Source organism: Scleropages formosus, chromosome 14 (assembly GCF_900964775.1).
Source record: "Scleropages formosus chromosome 14, fSclFor1.1, whole genome shotgun sequence".
In the NCBI taxonomy this organism is placed as follows: domain Eukaryota; kingdom Metazoa; phylum Chordata; class Actinopteri; order Osteoglossiformes; family Osteoglossidae; genus Scleropages; species Scleropages formosus.
In genome coordinates, this window is record NC_041819.1 from 27,467,848 (window position 1) to 27,486,546 (window position 18,699).

Here is an 18,699-nt window from a genome sequence, read left to right on the forward strand (position 1 = left end):
CAGTGTCAGTGTTACAGTGTCTGTCATACAGTGTTTAGTGTTACCGTGTCTTGTTATTATGAGAACATTAGTGTTGTAGTGCTAACATATAGTACATTTAAAGTGTTAAAACATTACAGTGTTACCATGTGCAGTGTTACCATGTTTTACCATAGGCTTTCTGCTACTGCTGAAAGCCTCGCTGCACTGAGTCCCACACTGGAGCAGTGACTCACACCAGCTTCCTTGTTGTTAGAAGTGGAGAAGAGGATTGTGTGAGGAGCTCTACACTGTGCCCGTGTGTGTGTGTGTGTTTGTGTGTGTGTGTGTGTGTGTGTGTGTGTGTGGGAGGGCTCTGAGTGCTCCAGCCCCTCCCTGAGCCCTGTGATCACACAGGAACAAACAGAGCAAACAGGCTCTTTAATCCAACTCTTCGATGCATTAACCATGAGAGCTGTGGACACGGTCCAAGTGTCCTGCTGAAGGAGCGTCCACCTCGGCTGTGTGTTTTCCTAACGCCGGACAGATGTTACACAAGCGCAGTATTTCTGCTGTATCCGGGTGTTTTACCATGCTCGGAAGATGCCGTTTCCCACTGGTTCCTTTCCTGCATGGGTTTCAGACCCTCGGGGATTTGTCTGCAAGAGGGAACCACCTCATCGAACCCACATCCTTTGGGTTTAACCTCCGTACGCACTGTCCTCACACACTCGTAGGAACGACACCGTTACAGTTAGAATACAACGAACACCAGCATCCCTCCTTGCTCTCGAACCCTGCGCCACGTCCACGTGCAGGACGTGCGGTGCCGAGGTGCCTCGCAATAGGTTATGGGTCGGGACCCCCGGGGCCCCCTATGTCCCGCGGATTCTCGTCGGACCGATGATGTAACCTGACATACGGCAGAATCCAGAGGCGTGAAGAGGAGCCCGGAATGGCTGCGTCACAGTTGGGAACGGAGCGCTGCTCACGCCGGCACATGGTCCACGCGGCCGGTGTTGGTAAACAAGCGCCTCCCCGGTACAGCATGGGGTCTTGACCTCAGCACAGATCTCGTGTCTTCTGGACTTTCTCTCTGAGCAGATTGTTTATTCTGAGCCACATGAACAGAAAGGAAACATGATTTTAAACTATTTTTACACGTTTTATCTTGTTTTCACACCTAGATATTCCTCAATCCCTCTGATGAGTGAAAAATACTTGTTGCTTTACTTTGATTGTTTTGGCTGATGCTTTTCTTCAAGGGAAATTACTACGATTATGCTGATTGACCCATTTATAGAGCAGGGTAATTTTTACTGTATCAGTTCAGGGTTAGTGCCTTGATCAAAGGTGCTACAGCAGGAAGGGGGATTTGAACCTGGCTCCTTTGAGCAGACAGCGGCGGCCCCAATCACTACGCACCCTACTGCTTTACCAGGATCTGAACCTGCAACCCTCAGGGCCACAGTTTCCTGCTCCCTCCTTTATGTAAGGCTGAGAGCAGCGCAGCACCAGTAATGGATCATCTTCAGAGTGTTCAAATGGGCACCGACCCCACGGCTGTGCGACCCAGCACGACAGCCAGATGTGCTGCCAGCCCCCCCGGTGCGAGTCAAGCTGTGCTAACTCCCCCACGCTGGGTGAACCCTCCCGACGCCCTCGCCGGTCAGCAACGCCGTGAACAGGACGGGGGTCCCCGGCTCACCAAGGGAGGGAGGACCGTGAACCACAGAAGGCGATCATTAAAGATTCATGACACACGGGCTGTGAAGTGGCGCCGCTTCGGGCGAAGGGATTCATTCGCACCCGGATCGCATCGGCCTCCCTTTGGCAGCGCGTCAGCGTTCGGAATGAATAAATCAGTCATCATCGCCGCTCCTCGATCTCCTCCGCGATCTGGGGCCGTGAGGCATCGAGGAGGTGGGCCGCGCCCCTCCCACGGACCTGATTCACGGCGGACCGCGCGGCGGTCTCCGCCGACACTCGGTTTGAGTCCCGCAACTGCGCCGTTCCGGCAGCGTCTCCCAGAGCTGTCAGCGCACTTGAGGTGATGACTCCAGAGGGACGAGTACGATGCCAGTTAGCGGCGGCTCACACGGGAGAACGGTTAAGGGCTTTACTTAGCGGAGGCAGCGGCGGCACTCGACACATCCCGGCCTCCAGCTGCACCGACTCATCAAACTGATGGATCGGTTCTCCTCTTAAAGGGCCGGAGAGCCTTCAGAGAAGCGACGTTCCGTACGGAAGGCCGGGACGCCGTTCGGTGAGCAACCCTGCCATCTGCCGCTCTTAGCCGACCTAATGATCGGTTGAGGATCTCCGTGTGACCAACGTGGAGTGATATACTGCGGGAAGTGGTGAAACAAACCACGGTCAGAGGTTCAAGGGGGCAACACTAGTGAATGATGACATTGTTCAGCAAGACTGAGATCTTCTCCGTCACCCTAACCCTTATTTTCGAGTCCCAATGTTTGGTCATAACTCCGACCGCTCCATCTGCTGTACGACAGCGTCAGCCGATCGCGCTGTCGCGATACCATATTTCTCATAGTTTGGGTCCCAGCGACTGGGCGTCGAGCAGCGACTGTGTTTTGTTTGCAAAACGTTTCGTCGTCGACTCCCTTCACGTTACTTTTTTTCACATTGAGTAATAAGCGAGAAAGTTAGCGTTCTGGTGGTGCTGAAAAGAAGAAGCAGAACACAGTAGGTTTACAACTGAAACTGCAAATAATAGTGCAGAATGAAAATATCATTATATTACTTCACTGTGTTTCTATTATTCATGTTCTATATTAGTGTTCTTTTAACAGGAATAATATGAGAAATTAGAGAAAAACTGAAACAAATCCCTGTTATATAATTCATGCATGTTAATTGTTTGTACGTCCTTGTGGTTCAAATGGTATAAGGGGGATTTTCCACTCACAATCGGGCTTTTGGAACGCAAAGGTGTCGTGAACCAAGAACCACCTCTGTTATTACACAGTATAATATTACTATACAGTACTGTATTTTTAATCCGTGAGAGAGGGGGAGGTCCACAGTAAACTCAGGAGTGATCAGCTGTGCTGCTGGGTGAACTACGTTGCTCAGGATGTTTAACGTTAATTGGGGTGTTGAGGTCAAAGGTGAGGAGACGATGTCCCAGCATTGTATGACATGGCATCACCATGTGCACAGGTCAAGGGTCAGCAATCAGGAGCTCGTTCGCTCTGGAAACACTTCCTTGTTGCTAAGGAAACAATGTGGTTTGGAGGTGGACCACTCTGGAGGAGAACCTACAACCACACCTGGGCCGAGGTGGCCGAATGCACCTCGAACCCGCTTAGCATCAACGTGGTCAAACCAGGTGGGTCTACAGGGTGAACCTGGCATGAGTGGCGTTTTCACTGATCCTCCCACCTGCTCCCTCTGTTCGAGGGTACTGTGACTCACATGTTTTCCCAGCAGCCCCCAGTATGGGTGGCATGGTGGCAAGGTGAATAGCGCTGCTGTCTCACAGCGCCTGGGTAGTGGAGAGGATGGGTTCGATCCCTGCTCAGTCTGTGTGGAGTTTGCATGTTCTCCCCCTGTCTGTGTGGGTTTTCCCTGGGTGCTCTGGTTTCCTCCCACAGTCCAAAGACATGCTGTTCAGGTTCCCCCATAGTGTGTGAGTGACAGAGAGAGTGTGTGCATTCCACTGATGAAGGGATGAGTGACCCAGTGTAAGTAGTGTATCTAGCAGCGTAAGTCACCTTGGTGAATAAGGTGTGTGGGCTGATAACACTACATAGAGTTCACTGGAAGTCGCTTTGGGGAAAAGTGTCTGCTAAGTGAATAAATGTAAAGGGTTTGGGATCCCACCTCTCAGTGAGCTCTGCTTTCATAGCATCAGCACTTGAGAGTGAGAAGTGCCCACATTGCAACCCCCCCGGCCCCCTACCTTCAACTGCCTCCCCCTCCAGCTGTTTGGCGCAGATGAGCGCTCTCATCGTGTCTAATTGGGAGGAAGGGCCCGGGTTCACAGGGGACGCGGAGGCGCAGGCGAACGCCGATCAACATATGTCTGCCGGCCGGAGAACTTGTCCTTAAATCTCAGTTATCCTCCAAGGAAACGGCGGAAGTGTGGGAAAGCCGCCCTGTAGACATAGACATGTCGGCATACAGACATTTGCACTGTAAATACACACATACAATTATATCCTACTTCTTATTCAGTACTTTACAGGCCTTTCATACTGTCTCTGAGTGGCTCCCCCCAAACCCACGCGTTAGGTCATTAGCTTTGCTGGCTAAACCGTTTATCCAAAACGATAAAGCTACACCTTCCTACAGCTGCCGGTGTTCACCGATCTACCTGCTCTCTCGTCAACGGTGCGACGCCACGGTCCGCGCCCTTTGTTTGGTCAGGAAAGCGGTGCCTCAGTCACAGAGCTACCTGTTGCCCCTGGCGACAGGTGGAATCAATAAACGGAATATGCTTGCGCCACTCAGCTCAGCAGTTTGTTAATAAGAGCGACCCGAGTCTCGGAGTAACTGTGGAGTAAGAAACAGAGTGGAGCGAGGGTCATGTGACGGCCGCCCGCTGGATGTGGACGCGAAACGGGACTCCTCTACCAGCTGCTTTAGTCCGTGGACTAGGATCAGGTTCCGCTGCCGTTTCCACGACTACTGTCGCCATGGATCATGGGTGTCTATAAATCCACAGCAGGCCCACCATTGTCTTCTTCTGGGGGGGGATGTCAGCAGATCGCAGAGGTCACCGAGGTCAACCGGCATTAATGTTCCACGTCATTCGGAATTCATACAACAGCTGCGGTTTGTCGCTTTTCTGTACAGGTAGCAGAGTGGTTAACGCACCTGTTTCATTCATTCATTCCACTCTTTTCTCCAAAGAGAGGTACACTGATATATACAGTATAATATAATGTAGAATGTAGGCTTTATGCACTAACCTACATACAGTACATACACACACAGGGTACCGGAGCCTACCCAGTAACACAGGGCGTAAGGCCGGAGAGGGAAGGGGACACACCCAGGACGGGACGCCAGTCCGCCGCAAGGTACCCCAAGCGGGACTCGAACCCCAGACCCACCGGACAGTAGGACTGGGGTCCAACTCACTGCGCCACCGCGCCCCTGCAACCTACATACAGTAATTTACCAATTTATAGAGCAGGGTAATTTTTCCGGCATCAATTCAGAGTAAGTACTTTGATCAAAAGGTGGAGACCCGAACAGCTACGCTACCTGCTGGCCCATTTCCTTCCCCGGGGAAGTAGAGATGGTGTGACACCCTTTACTGCGCTGTTTACTACTGTCTACCTTCCAGGCCTTGTCATGTTTCCCGAGGATTTTAATTAACAGATAAATGAGTGTGTCCTCCCACGGACCCCCAGCACCTTCACACACTTCACACGCTCCTGTGCCCCACAGATTGCCGAACAGCAGAGCAGCGGCACCACAAGTGGCTGCATTTCCCTCTGGATGAAATGATGATCTGTGGGGTTTTTAATGCACGACGTTGAGCGTGGAGATGCTCTTCTGGAGCGTTTTTCACCCTCCCACGTGTGTTATTTGTGCTTCAGTAACTGGCAGGAGAACCTGTCGATGTGGACGTGCTGGAAGACGACACACTGGATGATGGTGGCTCCAGTCCCAAGATCCTGGGTTCTCACACAGATGAAGGGCCCTTGTCCTGTACGGTCCTGGAAGGTCGTGCTCTTGCTGAACCCAGGGCTATCTCACAGGACTTGGTCTGCAGGTCCTCCAGAGAAGTTCCCGTGTTTCTCACATCCAAACTCTTCGTTACCTGACTGCTTCCGCTAAAATGGAAGCACCTGGACTTTGTAAACTGAGATACAGTGATAATGTTTTGCTGGTCCTGCAGTTTACTGGTCTACAGACACTACCACAGTGTTTGTGTTGTCCTGCCATTGTGTTTAGATGATGAACTCCGAGCAAAGTGCAGCTCAGCTGAGTCATACAGTAGCGGTTGAGTATCTGCTTCATTCATGCATCTGACTCTTTGTTCCAAGATGATGCCTAATGTGAGCTTCAGCTGATGGTTGATGATTCTGAGATGGTGACCAGATAATACGAGGAAAGAGTGGGGAAGCCGAGTCCTTGTCCAGGTCACACGCTTGTTCACGTGGAAGATCCTTGACGTCAGTGGTACTTATCCTACATCAACATCTCAAGACGCAGAGCTGGTTGCTCCGACAGGAAGCGCATGGCCCTTGTTCGCAACGTGATTGTTCATGTCAGGCTTCAGCCGCTGGGAGCATGGGGAGCCTCGTGACCCGTACAAGTGTGGATGTGCTGCTGAGGCGTTGCTGTTGTGCCTGAGAGGTTTCTGTAGCACCTTTCAGAAGAACCAGCCCATGGGGCTGGTGGCTCCGAGGAGCTGCGGACACCGTTGGTTTGCTGAACGCCCAAGCGTTGTGACGGGTGGAGGCCGAGCTCTTGGTCTTTAAGCACCGCGACCCCTCGGCACCTCGGCCGTCATCATTTCATCATCACGGGCGGTTTCTGCAGAGGCATTGCGGGAGCCGCGCGCTCATGTCCCGCCGAGGGCCCGTTACACAACCTCACAGTGTCTGTCGCTGAAGGGTTCTTTTTTGAAGAGGCTCTGCGTGGCAACTAATGGAGGAGGTGGGAGTTCTCACGGAGACGCCTAAAATGACTTTTAGTGGACAAATTGCAGCAATTTGCTCGAGGGTGCAGGACGCACGTGGGTGAGGTGTTTGAGGGGCCCGACTTTTGGTTGGATCCCTGGAGCGTTAGCCACTTTCAGCTCAAGCTGGTAAATCTCTCCTGTTGCGTGGTTTTAATGCTCAGTAATGAGGTCATGAAGAGCATCAGCACCCCCGCCATCTGCGCAACGACCATTCGACCAAAAAGAGTTTCTTATGGCGAAGTGTAAGAAAATGTGCCTTGCACGTGGTTTTACGCAAAGAAAGATGTGAAAACTTGAAGAAACTGAGTCTGAAAGTGGAGTCAGCAGTGAGCCGAGGGGTCTCCGTTCAGCCGGTGGAGACAGATGGTGAAGGCAGGGAGCCGGACCGCCGTGGTCCGGCGTTTGGACACCGGGACCCGGCGCCACGTTGGCCGGACAACAACATTGCGGCTTAGCGAGAGCCTCGTGTCGCAGCATCTGCCAAATAAATAAATGCAAAGGACTTGGCAGGGATTCGAACCCTGGACTCCCAGCATGCATGTGGGGAGTCCAGATGTTGAGACTCAAGGTCAGTGTGTGTGTGTGGACAACACTGGGCTGTGTGACGGGGCACCGAGCCACACCTACAGCTATGTGTCACATGGTCAGTGTCCAGCTCACATCACCCGTCTGTCCCCAGTGTCCCTCTCGGTCCCTGCTCTCTCGCTGTGTCCTATTGGTCCTGTCCTCTGTTTTCAGTTTTACTGGCAAGACCAATTTTGGCACAACTCTATTGCTAAAGAATCATTTGAACAATTACTTATACGTAACATTATTTTATGATAAAAAATAAATTGTATTATGCATGATATTGGGGTTTGAACCTGGATCCTTCTGGGCTAAAGGTAGCAGTTTTAACCGAACACCTCTGTACTGTAAAAGGTATTCCAAAGTTCATATTTTTGTGCATTTTCTGCTTTTACAGCTCACTTTGGAGTGCTCCTTACAAAAGTGTCTTATATGTAATAATGTAATAATCGACACGAAACTGTTCTTCTTTTCCGCAAATAAAGTGTTTTAACACGTGGAATAATGTGACACAATAAGGCAATAAAACACACTGAAAGATGGCACAGCGATTACAGATTTTCCTCCCTTTATAACTAAATATGTTTTATGATGTTATCAAAAAGTTTATGAAAATTTTTAAAGAATATTTCCTCCATTTTTCTGAGTTTTTGGGAAATAATGGAAAATATACTTTAAAAACAATATTGCAGTGCATTGGACTCCACACAGCAGTGGATCCAGCACCTTTTCTACAGTTTCTGACCCCGGACTATGACCTTTGACCTTCTGAGTGACGGTTTCACTGTAATTTGTGGACACACGTCCCCAGCAGGTGCGAGACGCACTCAGTCGCCGGTGGGAGGAACGGCCAAACGCAGCTGTTCCCGTGACCTTTCCGTGTTATTAACACCGCCCCAATGCGCAGATGGATTGAGACAAACCCAGCACACCTGTGTTCCCGACCAGGTACGGGGAACGGCCGATTCTGCACGAGCTGCCTCTATTATGTCCCCCGGTAGGTGTTATATTTCCTGCGATTAGTGCATCGTCAGTCTACAAGGTTCCCCTGGCACCGGCTTAATAAAACTGAGCACAGTTGAGTCTGTTCCACTGGGTTTGCATTTATGAGACTGTGCCTGAATGTGCCAAGGGCTGTGATTGGTCCATTTGGTAAGCAAACGAATGCAAGGTAAGCAGTGATTGGCTGGGTATTTTTACCTTGCAGAACAGGTGCCAGACTGTACAGCTCAGTTCATCTGAGTTAAGATGAGGTGAATAAACGTAAAATTCATATTAATGGCATTTTCATGGGTCTTCTTTTGTCTTTTTCTCCAAATTTCATCAAAGGGGAAGCAGGAGTGGAGCCGCTGGTTGCATCGTGCTTAGAACTGCTGCCCTTGGAGCCAATGGCTACAGGTTCGAGTCTCACCTCCAGTTACGATACTCTTGAGCAAGGTGCGTATCGTGAATTGCTCCAGTAAAAAGCATCAGCAGATGAATGAATGTAAAGGCAATTTCAGTTGTTATGTTTCCCCTTGAAAGCAATGCACATCCCCTAACCCGAGTCCTCGTAGTGCTGCCCAGGGACAGTCATATCTGATGTTATTATCATGTATTATTCATAAACACTGCATAGCTTTGCATCACCGAGTTGTAAATGCAAATCATTATAAAAAATAACATTTTATGATTATTATAGATCAGTAATATTATTACTGCTACAATCACGCTGTAAGGTGTAGCAGATTTCTGAATGGAGTCCTGGGTTTTGCAGGTTCCACACACACACACACACACACACACACACACTAATGGCAGTTGGGGCTTTCATCGCTCTTATTGCTGTTGTCATGTTGTCCAAATTTTTCTTTGCCCATTTCACGCTTCTCTGGGAGAGGAATCTGCTCCTCCTGCTCTTCACACGCATAAGAAGAGTGTTTCAAATGAGAGGCAGTTAGAGCAGAACATGTCCCTGTTTCCCTGTGAACAGCGGCTCAAGTGTCACCAGGGCTCCAGAACGAAGACGGTTGCAGGACCAGCCGGACAGGTTGAGATAACGCCACTGGGCGACGCCCCCTGCGGTGACGGTGACGCTTGGCCAAACGTAACGGACAGCAGCAGCAGCCCGATGACAGGGTACGAATCGGACCCTGGGGGGGGTGTTCCCCGTGTCCTGAGAGGTCCTGCAGCATGAGCTCTGTGACCAGCCTGTTCACATTCCCTGTTAGTGTATCCGAGGAAAGCGACACCAGAGTGTCACCCGCCTGCAGCACACGTTACAGGGAGCTGCAGAATTTTACACGTTAGGAGCCCGTTAATTATGAGTAATATTGCTGTAGAAATCAGTGTGAAACTGTTACCTCAGAGAACGTATGTATATTTATTAGTCACACACTTTTCTCAGAGTAAACAAAAGTGCATCATCAACAGACAAAGAGCTTTAGACACAGACATAGGATTACGGACACAGTTCTGACACCACCGTGTTGCTGGTTCACATCCCTCAAGTTTACAGGCATAGCAGATGGTGTTGGACTCTTTTATGGAGCTTTCAGGAGATCAGGAGAGAAATGACTCTGAAAGACACAGGTTTGAGACCCTTCTTAAATGTTTGCAGGGATTCAGCAGCTCTGAGGGACTCGGGAAGTTCATTTCAACAATCAGGGCCAAAACTGAGACTCTACAGACTGGATTTCTGACCCCGTTGTGAGTGGGACCACCAAGTGGCCAGAGATGGAGGAGCACAGTGCTTCTGCTGGGTTGTAGAGACTGGTCAGCTCCTGTAGATATCAGGGTTCAGACCTTTTGACCGTTTTGTACAACACAACCAAAGCGATGAACTGCAGTAGATATGAGCAGCTACCGGAAGCACATGGAGAGAGAAGCAGGGGAGATACATGGGAACATTTTGAAAGGTCAGTTGATAGACCCTATATGGGGTCCAAACCTGAGGTCCAGACCATTGTTGTGTCAGTACATAACTGGCCTGTCCTTTGGCCCACATATGTGTGTGTGTGTTTGTGTGTGAGAAAGGTCCGAAACACGAGTACACATATATAGGAGGTCCGTGTTCAGGTTTGTAAGTGCTAATGTTTGTCCTGTCGAAGAAATAAAAGACTGTTCGCAAGTGCTTGGTTACTCGCCCACCCCACCAAGCCGAGAAGAACACTTTTTCTGCGTGATCCATTTATAGAGATGCTGAAGCCTCCAGGCAGAGGAAACCGCCTTTCTGCGCAGGAATTCGACGTCTCTGTATCAGATTCCTCGCCGAGGCCTCCCTCAGGGCTCTTACGACACTGCGGTGGGACCAGATGTTCGGGTTCCAGCAGCTGCCAGTGATGGATTTGCCGAAGGGACTGCTGGCTCCAGCCATGCGACGGAATTGGGCTCATGTGCCCGCTTCCACCCACATGTAATGGGAAGGAATGGAGGGTCCTCAGGGTGGATATTCTAAACACACACACACACACACACACACACACACACAGAGAAAATCCAGTTAATAAAAAAGTGGATAAAAATAAAGACAGGATTAGATAAAGCTACACTGATATTAACAACAAACAACTCCCCACAAACGCAAACATGGAAACGCAGAGAGTGTCCTCGCTCACACACTGTCCTCTCCATAGCAGCGCAATTACCCACAATGCACCTGTGGACCTCTGAGTGACACAGGTGAGCCTACAGGGCTCAGCAGCTGGGGTCAGTCGGAGGAATCATTCCTCTTCCCTGGACCCTCAGTTAATTGAGCCAAGTGTGGCAGGAAACAACCGGTGCAGTGTCACCTGTCCAGAGCAGCCCAGGAGCTCCAGGAGAACCAGTAAACATGTCCAGATAATGGTCCAGCAGATTCTGCAGAAGTCCAGCGCTCCTAGGATGACATATTACTTTGGTCTTATCTAGTTACAAGACTGTTGCCATAGGACTTAGTAACCCGCCCTTATCTCCTGAGATGGTCCCCCGCCTCAAAGCTCATATTGTAGATCTTCCTGTAAAAGTAATAATAATAATATTATAATATTTCCTGATTTCTCTGCTTTAAGGCACTGTGTGAGGGCTAGAATATAATAGGGTGCACTGAGTAATTTGCCTCTGGGTGGAGCAATAATAATCCATTGCAATCAAGTGCAGTCATGTGCTTCAGGCTGTGATTGGCTGAATGTGTTTACCGTACACAGTTGCGCTTCAGGCTGTGATTGGCTGAATGCGTTTACCGTACACAGTTGTGCGCCAGGCTGTGATTGGCTGAATGCATTTACCGTACACAGTTGTGCGCCAGGCTGGGATTGGCTAAGTGTGTTTACCACATAATCTTGTGTGCCAGGCTGGGACTGGCTGAGTCTGAGTGGCGAGCAGCTGGTCAGCCCCGAGCCCTTAGCGTGATTCACAGAGCAGCTGACTCCAGGGTTGCATGACAAATCTACAGAACTTATGGAGAAAACTGCGGATCGCTCTGCTTCTGGCGCAAGATTCCGGATGACACGTCTGACGCAAAACATTAATAAAAGGAGGGAGAGAGAACTGTGCGATAGAGCATCACTCTATACATTATTTATGTCTCCTAGGAGAGACTTTAATCCACAGTGATTTAGAAAGCTTACAGTTCCACACTTTTCTACGGTGATTCAGCAAGGTACCTCTCTGGTTTGTTCAGTCGTCTCTGTCAAGGTTAGAACATTGTTTCTCCTCCTGGATCTGAACTGTGAAACTATGGAACGTATTTCCTCAAAAGGAGGACGAACATAACACTTGCGGACCTCTTTGCCCCTGCAGTAGAGTTGCTAGACCAGTCCGATCTAGCGCTAGACCAGCAAAGAGAAACTCATCAGGCTGGAGCAAGGTCTCCAGTTACCTCATCGTTGGTGGAGTAAAACCTAGTTACGCTTTGAGGGTGGAGTTAGGAACCGAGACCTTTATGAGGCTTTTCAGCGTTGGCCTACTTTGCACCGTCAGCTAAGCCATCAACTTTTTTACACGCTTGAATTGCAAGGAGAGAGAACACACCATATACACACGTTTGAGCACGAATGAATGTCTCATGATTGCTTTGACTGGTTCCAGTAGGTTGTACCAAGACCGCGTCAGCACCTCGGCAGGACCGCTTTGTGTATTTTCACTTATGACTCACCAGCCACAGAACAGCTGTATCACCACAACCTTTCGACAACTTCGGGGCAACGTTGTCCAAACGCAGTCCACTATCTGGTGTCTCTGCGAATGTTTCACCGAGATCTGTGCTGGAAACGAGCCAGACGGCATCGGGAGAACACCGAGAGACACGCAGTTTGTTTGCTGGCTAATTAGACAGCGGCGAGCAGGAGATGTGTGCGCGCGCTCAATATTGGACGAATCGGACGGGTTTAATTGGCGCCGAGATTGTGTGGAGACGTGAGCGGAGAGACTCGGCGACAGTCCCTAATTGAGCTTAATTACCCCGTCCGTTCAGACAGTATGTTAGACACAGGCATCAAAGTTGTTTCGTGCCGTGCCAACAAGACAAACAACAACAACATGTCGATGGCCAAAAAATAATGATGATATTAATCAGCAACAGCTCGTTTAGCAGCGGAACGCCGCAAATTCCACGGGGGGCGGCGTTCCGGCAGTTCTAGTCGTCCACGACCTGCATTTTGTTAACTCACATTGAGGGCAATTAGCGGCCCAGAGGGTCACTCGCTGCGACCTCCTCCATGACCTCCCACAGTAATGGACTCTCTGAGCCGAGGCTCCATCCTAGACCTTGGCTGAACCCCAGTCCTCTCATGGAACGCTTTCAGTCCACATTGTAGGTTCTCAATAAAAAACCGGGCTACTCTGCTTGTCACTGTGAATTTGAGCAAAAAGCATTTTCACAAAAGTTCATAGAGAGAGTTGGAGACACTAATCCTGGGTGGATGCTGAGGGGCTGCCATCCTCCTTCTCTGAAGGTGGAGCATGTTGGGGAGGAAGGAAAGGCAGACGAGAAAAAGAAGTGCGGTGTGATCTGTGGAAACTGTCCACATTTCTTCAGAAAACAAACTGTCACCCGGTCGTCCTTCTCTCTTTCTCGACTCGGGCTGAGGTGTGCTGCTGAAACCCCATGTGACGGTGACATCTCTTCCCTTCTTCACTTCCCCCCGCGCTCTGAAGCTGTCATACTTGCCTCTCTTTAGGAACTTTTGACGGATGGAATTTGTACAGTAAGAAGAAGATACGTCTTCCACCCTGACGCTGCTCCAAAATAACAGCGCCCGAGGAAGCAGCGAACTTCTACCACAGTCACTGAGATGAAGCTCAGGTGATAGCTTCCCCTTGCTCTGCTGGGGCGAGGGGCCTCGTCACATCACCAGAACGCTTTCTAGACCGCCAGGTTTTGTTTGCGCTTTTATCTGCTGGTTGCATTCCAGCACACAAAATATGGTGCTCCATACATGCCAAATTGCATGAGTCAGAATTACGAGGGGCCGTACTCATGCGCAACACAAAACCTATTGTTTTAATCGCTGCTGTTCAAGTTACTCGTGTTCCTCCTTCTCTTTCATCTGTTCCCGTCGTTGTAAATCTCATCATGGAATATTTCAGTGATGTAAAACAAGGTCATTTTTGGAATCCGTGAAGTTTATCACTCGTCCGACCTAGTTTTACTGTATTGCTTCCTTTTTACTCTTGGTTTATGGATCTTCTTCCCAGCTCTTACAATGGACTCATCCATGTTCCCGCAACTCAAAGTGTGTTGATGCTGACAAGCGGTTGCCGTGGCGATGTTTCTGCTTCCAGTCCCCTGCGGGCGACCCCCCGGATCTGTCGCAGAGATCCACAGAATATTATTTTCTGGTAAAATCCTGCTGCATTAGTGCCGTATGTCGCCTCATAACTTATTAATTCTCTGGCTGTGTAGCTGTCGCTGTTATTTGTTTGAGCAGAATGATTTATTGAAGACTAATCCAGAATAATTCCTAAATAAGTTACGGCGACGTTAATAACAACAATCATCGCAACAAGGACGCGCAGACTGTTTCTCGGTGGGGAATCTTTTAGTGCGGAAAAAAAGCACGTTTGGTTGTCACATATTGATCCCAGAGGACTCGATGTGTTTAAACAGAATGGCTGCTCAGCGTGACACGAACACAGTATCGTGTTGTTTCCTTGAGTGGAAGACGTTCTTCTGCACGACACGCGAGGAGTGAGAAGACACTTTGATTTCCCACATTTCTGGTCAAAGGTGCGGACATTCACGTCCTTAGCAAGTTGTTTTCCTTCCTCCACTTCTTCCCCACCAGTGAACCCATCCCCATAAGCCAACTCCAGTTCCATCAGTACAAATTCACTTTACCCAGTTTACCAGTCCCACTCCGCCAGTCCCACCCCACCTGCTCACATCAGTCCCAGTCTGAGATCTTTCAGCCCCGGTCCACCTTTCTCAGTCTGTTAGTCTCAATCTACTAGTCCAACTGATATTTTCAGATGTCTAATTGATCTGATCCAGGATCAGTTGTCAAGGGCACATCCATATGACCTTTTGGAGCACATCTTGGAACACAAGGTAAACACTGAGTGTTAGCAGTTATCATGGGGGATATAAGCCGTCTATAACTTATGGTGTGTAGGTGGGCAGAAAAACAGTCTGGAGGAAAGATCAGTCTCATAATCAATAGTACAGGAGCACTGCTCTGAAATCTGTAGCTCTAATGCTTGCAGGAAACTTCAGACATTAAGCACTAGCGCCCGCTTCACAAGGTGCAACGATAACCTTTACATTGCAGTGGATTCACAGCTCAGGAGTTTTAAATGTCATAAACTGAGTGACATCGATTTTAGGGTGTTCTTCGGTGGAGATGAAGATTCTGCACAGGTTCATCTGTTTTCAAAACCATTTGTGAAGATGAAATGACGCCGCCGTGGTAGCGATCCAAAAAAGATCGACCATAATCAGATCCCTCACCTTCCATCAATATTTGCAAGGCAAACCCATCAAAGAGGACAACGTGCAAACTTCACATTTGCCGTCAGAATTCTGATTTCTTCGCTCTGCGGTTCTACGAAACCATGTAAACAAACAACGGCAAGAAGGAGGACGGTGATGGACAGCAGGGATTATGGAAGACGAGGAATGAATGATGTTGATGGTGGGAAGAGCCCACAGACACACAGGATGTTGCCGCTGGAGCTCAGGGAGCACTGCTCCTTTGCGCGGAGGAACTTCTTCGAAAGCTGACCTCTCTTTTGGGTTTCGTTCTCAGTTCGTGGCCCCTGGGCACCTGGACGTCCACGTGATCATGACTCACCTGCTTTGTAGACACACCTGCTCTCTTCAGATTGAGTGGGCTCGTTCGGTGGTTGGTTCCTCATTGGAGCTTTGAGGCGCTGCAGTTATTTTGGCCACATCACCAGGTCTTTAAGCCAAGTGTGATGGTGTCTTTCTTCACCGTTAGCTGTTGGTTCCATTTCCCTCCTCTCTGCTCACGTGCCAAACCTGTCCCTTTGATAAGTCAATTAAACCCCCTTGGACCCTCAGCAGACACATTTCTGGAGCAGTTGTGGATCCATCATGCTGAACAGATCATCTTCCTTATCGTCCTCCTCTCTCGGGTACAATAAAAACAGAAAAGGAACAATGGAACAGTTCTGAGTGTCTGAGAGGTAACAGCAGGTGGCATTGTGGTTGCGAGGAGCTGGACACCAGAACATCACAGGTTCATGTCTCCAACACAGCCGTGATGTCCTACCCTGTACAGCACGGCAGTGTCCGCAAAGCTTATAAACAGCAGAATGTTAAACTAGAAATAAAATCTAAATTTACAGTTTTATTAATGATCGCACTGTGAGACGTCTGAGAGGAGGACACTCACCCCCGTGACATTTGTTGAGCGCAGACCCCATCCCCCACAGTACCAGACAGTCTGTGGTCATCCCACATTCCTAATATCTGCACACTTCACGCCTCATTTGCCGCTTTCAATTTGCTCACATCCTCGTCTAAGTGCTGTCAGTAGAACCACACAACAGAGGCGGTGGAGGGGATGGAGAAGATGGAGGTGGTGGAGGAAGGGAAGGTGGAGGTGGAGGACGGAGTTGGAGAATGCGATGGAGGTGGTGGACGTGGTGGTGGAGGAGGTTCAGGTGGAGGTGGAGGAGGTAATGGTCTCCTGCTCTTTTCTTCTCCAGCCTCTGGCAACTGGCTGCACAGTAAATCATCCCCAATCCCATCATCCCTCACTTAAGGGCTGTGGAGGATTCGCTCCGTCAGGGAAGTGAGACGGAAGCCGCAGCCTCACATCATCCAGGTGGAACACCTGACCGCAAGTTCACTCACCGCAGTAAACCATGACCGTCGCTCGCAGTAAAACAGCGCCGTTCCGTTTCTCAGCAGACACCTTCATCCATGGTGCTTTTCAGAGCTGACGGCTCCACTCCTCCCCTTTACGAAGGTGGACGGTTTGATGGAAACACTTTTCTTTGCCTGGCTGAGGGACACTGCAGCTCTCTGGAACTCAAAGTGACCTCATGTCCAGGTGCTTAACTAGTACCTAACTGCTATACCATTGGTTTCTGTGTGAAGTTCCTCCAAAGAAAATTTACTCTTATTGCAGCTTTTCTTTACTCTCGCTGTACTCTGCCTGTACTCTCAGGGATCTCTAAATACTGCTTTACTATCAGTACTGTTACTGTACTCTACTTTTACCACATTGTCACTGACTCACTATTTGTACTTTCAGTATACTTAACGTACTCTGTGCTCGGACTGTACCGTTGAACCATTCTTGATATATACTTAAGGTATTAATACATTCATATATACTGTATATGGTTTTCTGTGCTGTCACTGTACTCTTCCTATGGATTATGATACAGTTATTATATTCTTACCATAATCCTATTTTACTGTCACTATACTATGTTTGCGGTTCTTATTCGGTACTTGCAGCTCTCCACGTACTCTCTGCACACTTACTGTGCTCTCGCTGTACTCTTACTGTACTCTTACCATACTCTCTCGGTTCTTTTCATGTTCTTACTCTGTACTGGCACGTGACGTCTGTAGATCTGTTGGTCACGGGTTCCGCAAAGAAAGGATTTAGTGCCAGTGCTCCTGCAGCCGGAGAAAGAGGACCGCGCGGGGTCGCAGGAGTGTTACGGAAATTGTTTGAAGGCACACCCCGCGCTTCCCCGCTCTCCGCTATGGATTCGCACTCTGCCTCGGACTGTAAAACACCCTTCTGGAGACATGAGCGATGGAGCCCGTGGAGTTGATGAACCGATGGAACCGATGGAGTTTGCGTTCCTATTCATCTCTTTCCCTACAGAGTCGCGCTCCTTTGATACGGCCCCATTTCCACGCGTCGACGTGTGTTCCTGTGGAACGGCTTCAACCTTCACAGAGCATAAATAGCGAATGCTGGCGAAAGACACCGCTGTACCGCGTTAATACACCTTAACACATTTTGAAAGAAGGTTATAAATCGGGGGTGGGAATGCAGCGCGGCTCCTTGGATGTGATCTATGTGCCGCAGTGCCGTTTGTCACGGCCTGAGACGAACGCACGCGGGACCTTATCGCCAGGAAGGTCACAGCGCCGGGGACCAGAAGGGCGGTGCGCTGTGACGAGGAGGCATAACGCCTGCAGAAGTGAGGAAACGGGGCGCGCCTGCGATGGAATCACATTTCCGGAAAGAAAATTTGTGGTGAAATATGCGGAAGGATGTTCACGATAGGCAATGCAGCGGTTCGGCAAGACGGGGCCAGGGATGGGGGGGGGGTCGCAGCCCAAGGTTTGGCCGCCCTACGAGGTCCGGACTCAATGAGGAAGGGTTTGTGGTTTTGAGGAAACGGCCGAACCTGGAACCTGAGCTGAAGACAGAAGCTGGAAACCAGAAGCGCTGCTGCTTCTGCTTCTGCTCCTCGTTGTTCTCCAGTCAGGTGGCGTTTCAGGTGCTCCAGGTGCTGCAGGTGCTGCAGGTGCTCCAGGTGCTCCAGCCACACACTGCCGAGCATCGCTGTGGAACAGGGCCGCTGAAGCTCACATTGTGCGCTAAATTACAGGCTCGTTATCTCTAATTTCTACAATTCGCACACAGTTTATGTAACTGGGCTGCGCTGCTGCGGCAAACTGCTCTGTTTATCCCATCGTGACCAGAGGTCCCCGCTGGAGGCGAAAGAGCCGCGGTTCCGCTGAAACCCACAGCCACGCTGAGCACTTTCTGTTCCGAGAAGAGCACCTTCACAGGGAGGGGGGCACCAAGGGACGTGTCCCCTCTTGTCCCTCTGTAGTCCTCAGTCTCACCTCCCTCTCCATCCTGCTCCTTCCCCCCATCTCCCGTCCCCACATCCTTCTTAGGGAAGTGGACGCGGGCGGTCGGGGGTCAGGGTCGGGGGGGGGGGGAAGAGGGAATCAATCTGAGTCAATCGGAGCAGAGCCAATAAAACAGACACGGTCACATAGTGCGGTCGACCCGGACAGGGTGCGAGATCGCGGTGCATCGGGGTGCTCTAGACTGCTGAAACTGCACTTAGACCCGATTTAAACATGAATTTCTCTCGTCAGACAT

The 18,699-nt window shown here is 49.9% G+C and overlaps 1 long non-coding RNA gene across 1 annotated transcript; it reads left to right on the top strand.

Annotated features, from left to right (window-relative positions):
• Positions 1-7,848: 7,848 nt before the first annotated feature.
• On the top strand, positions 7,849-16,419 carry LOC114912206 (uncharacterized). Its single transcript, XR_003798147.1, has 4 exons — positions 7,849-8,137; positions 8,519-8,626; positions 9,162-9,307; positions 16,319-16,419. It is a non-coding gene; the product is annotated as an uncharacterized LOC114912206 (long non-coding RNA).
• The last annotated feature ends 2,280 nt before the right edge of the window (positions 16,420-18,699 follow it).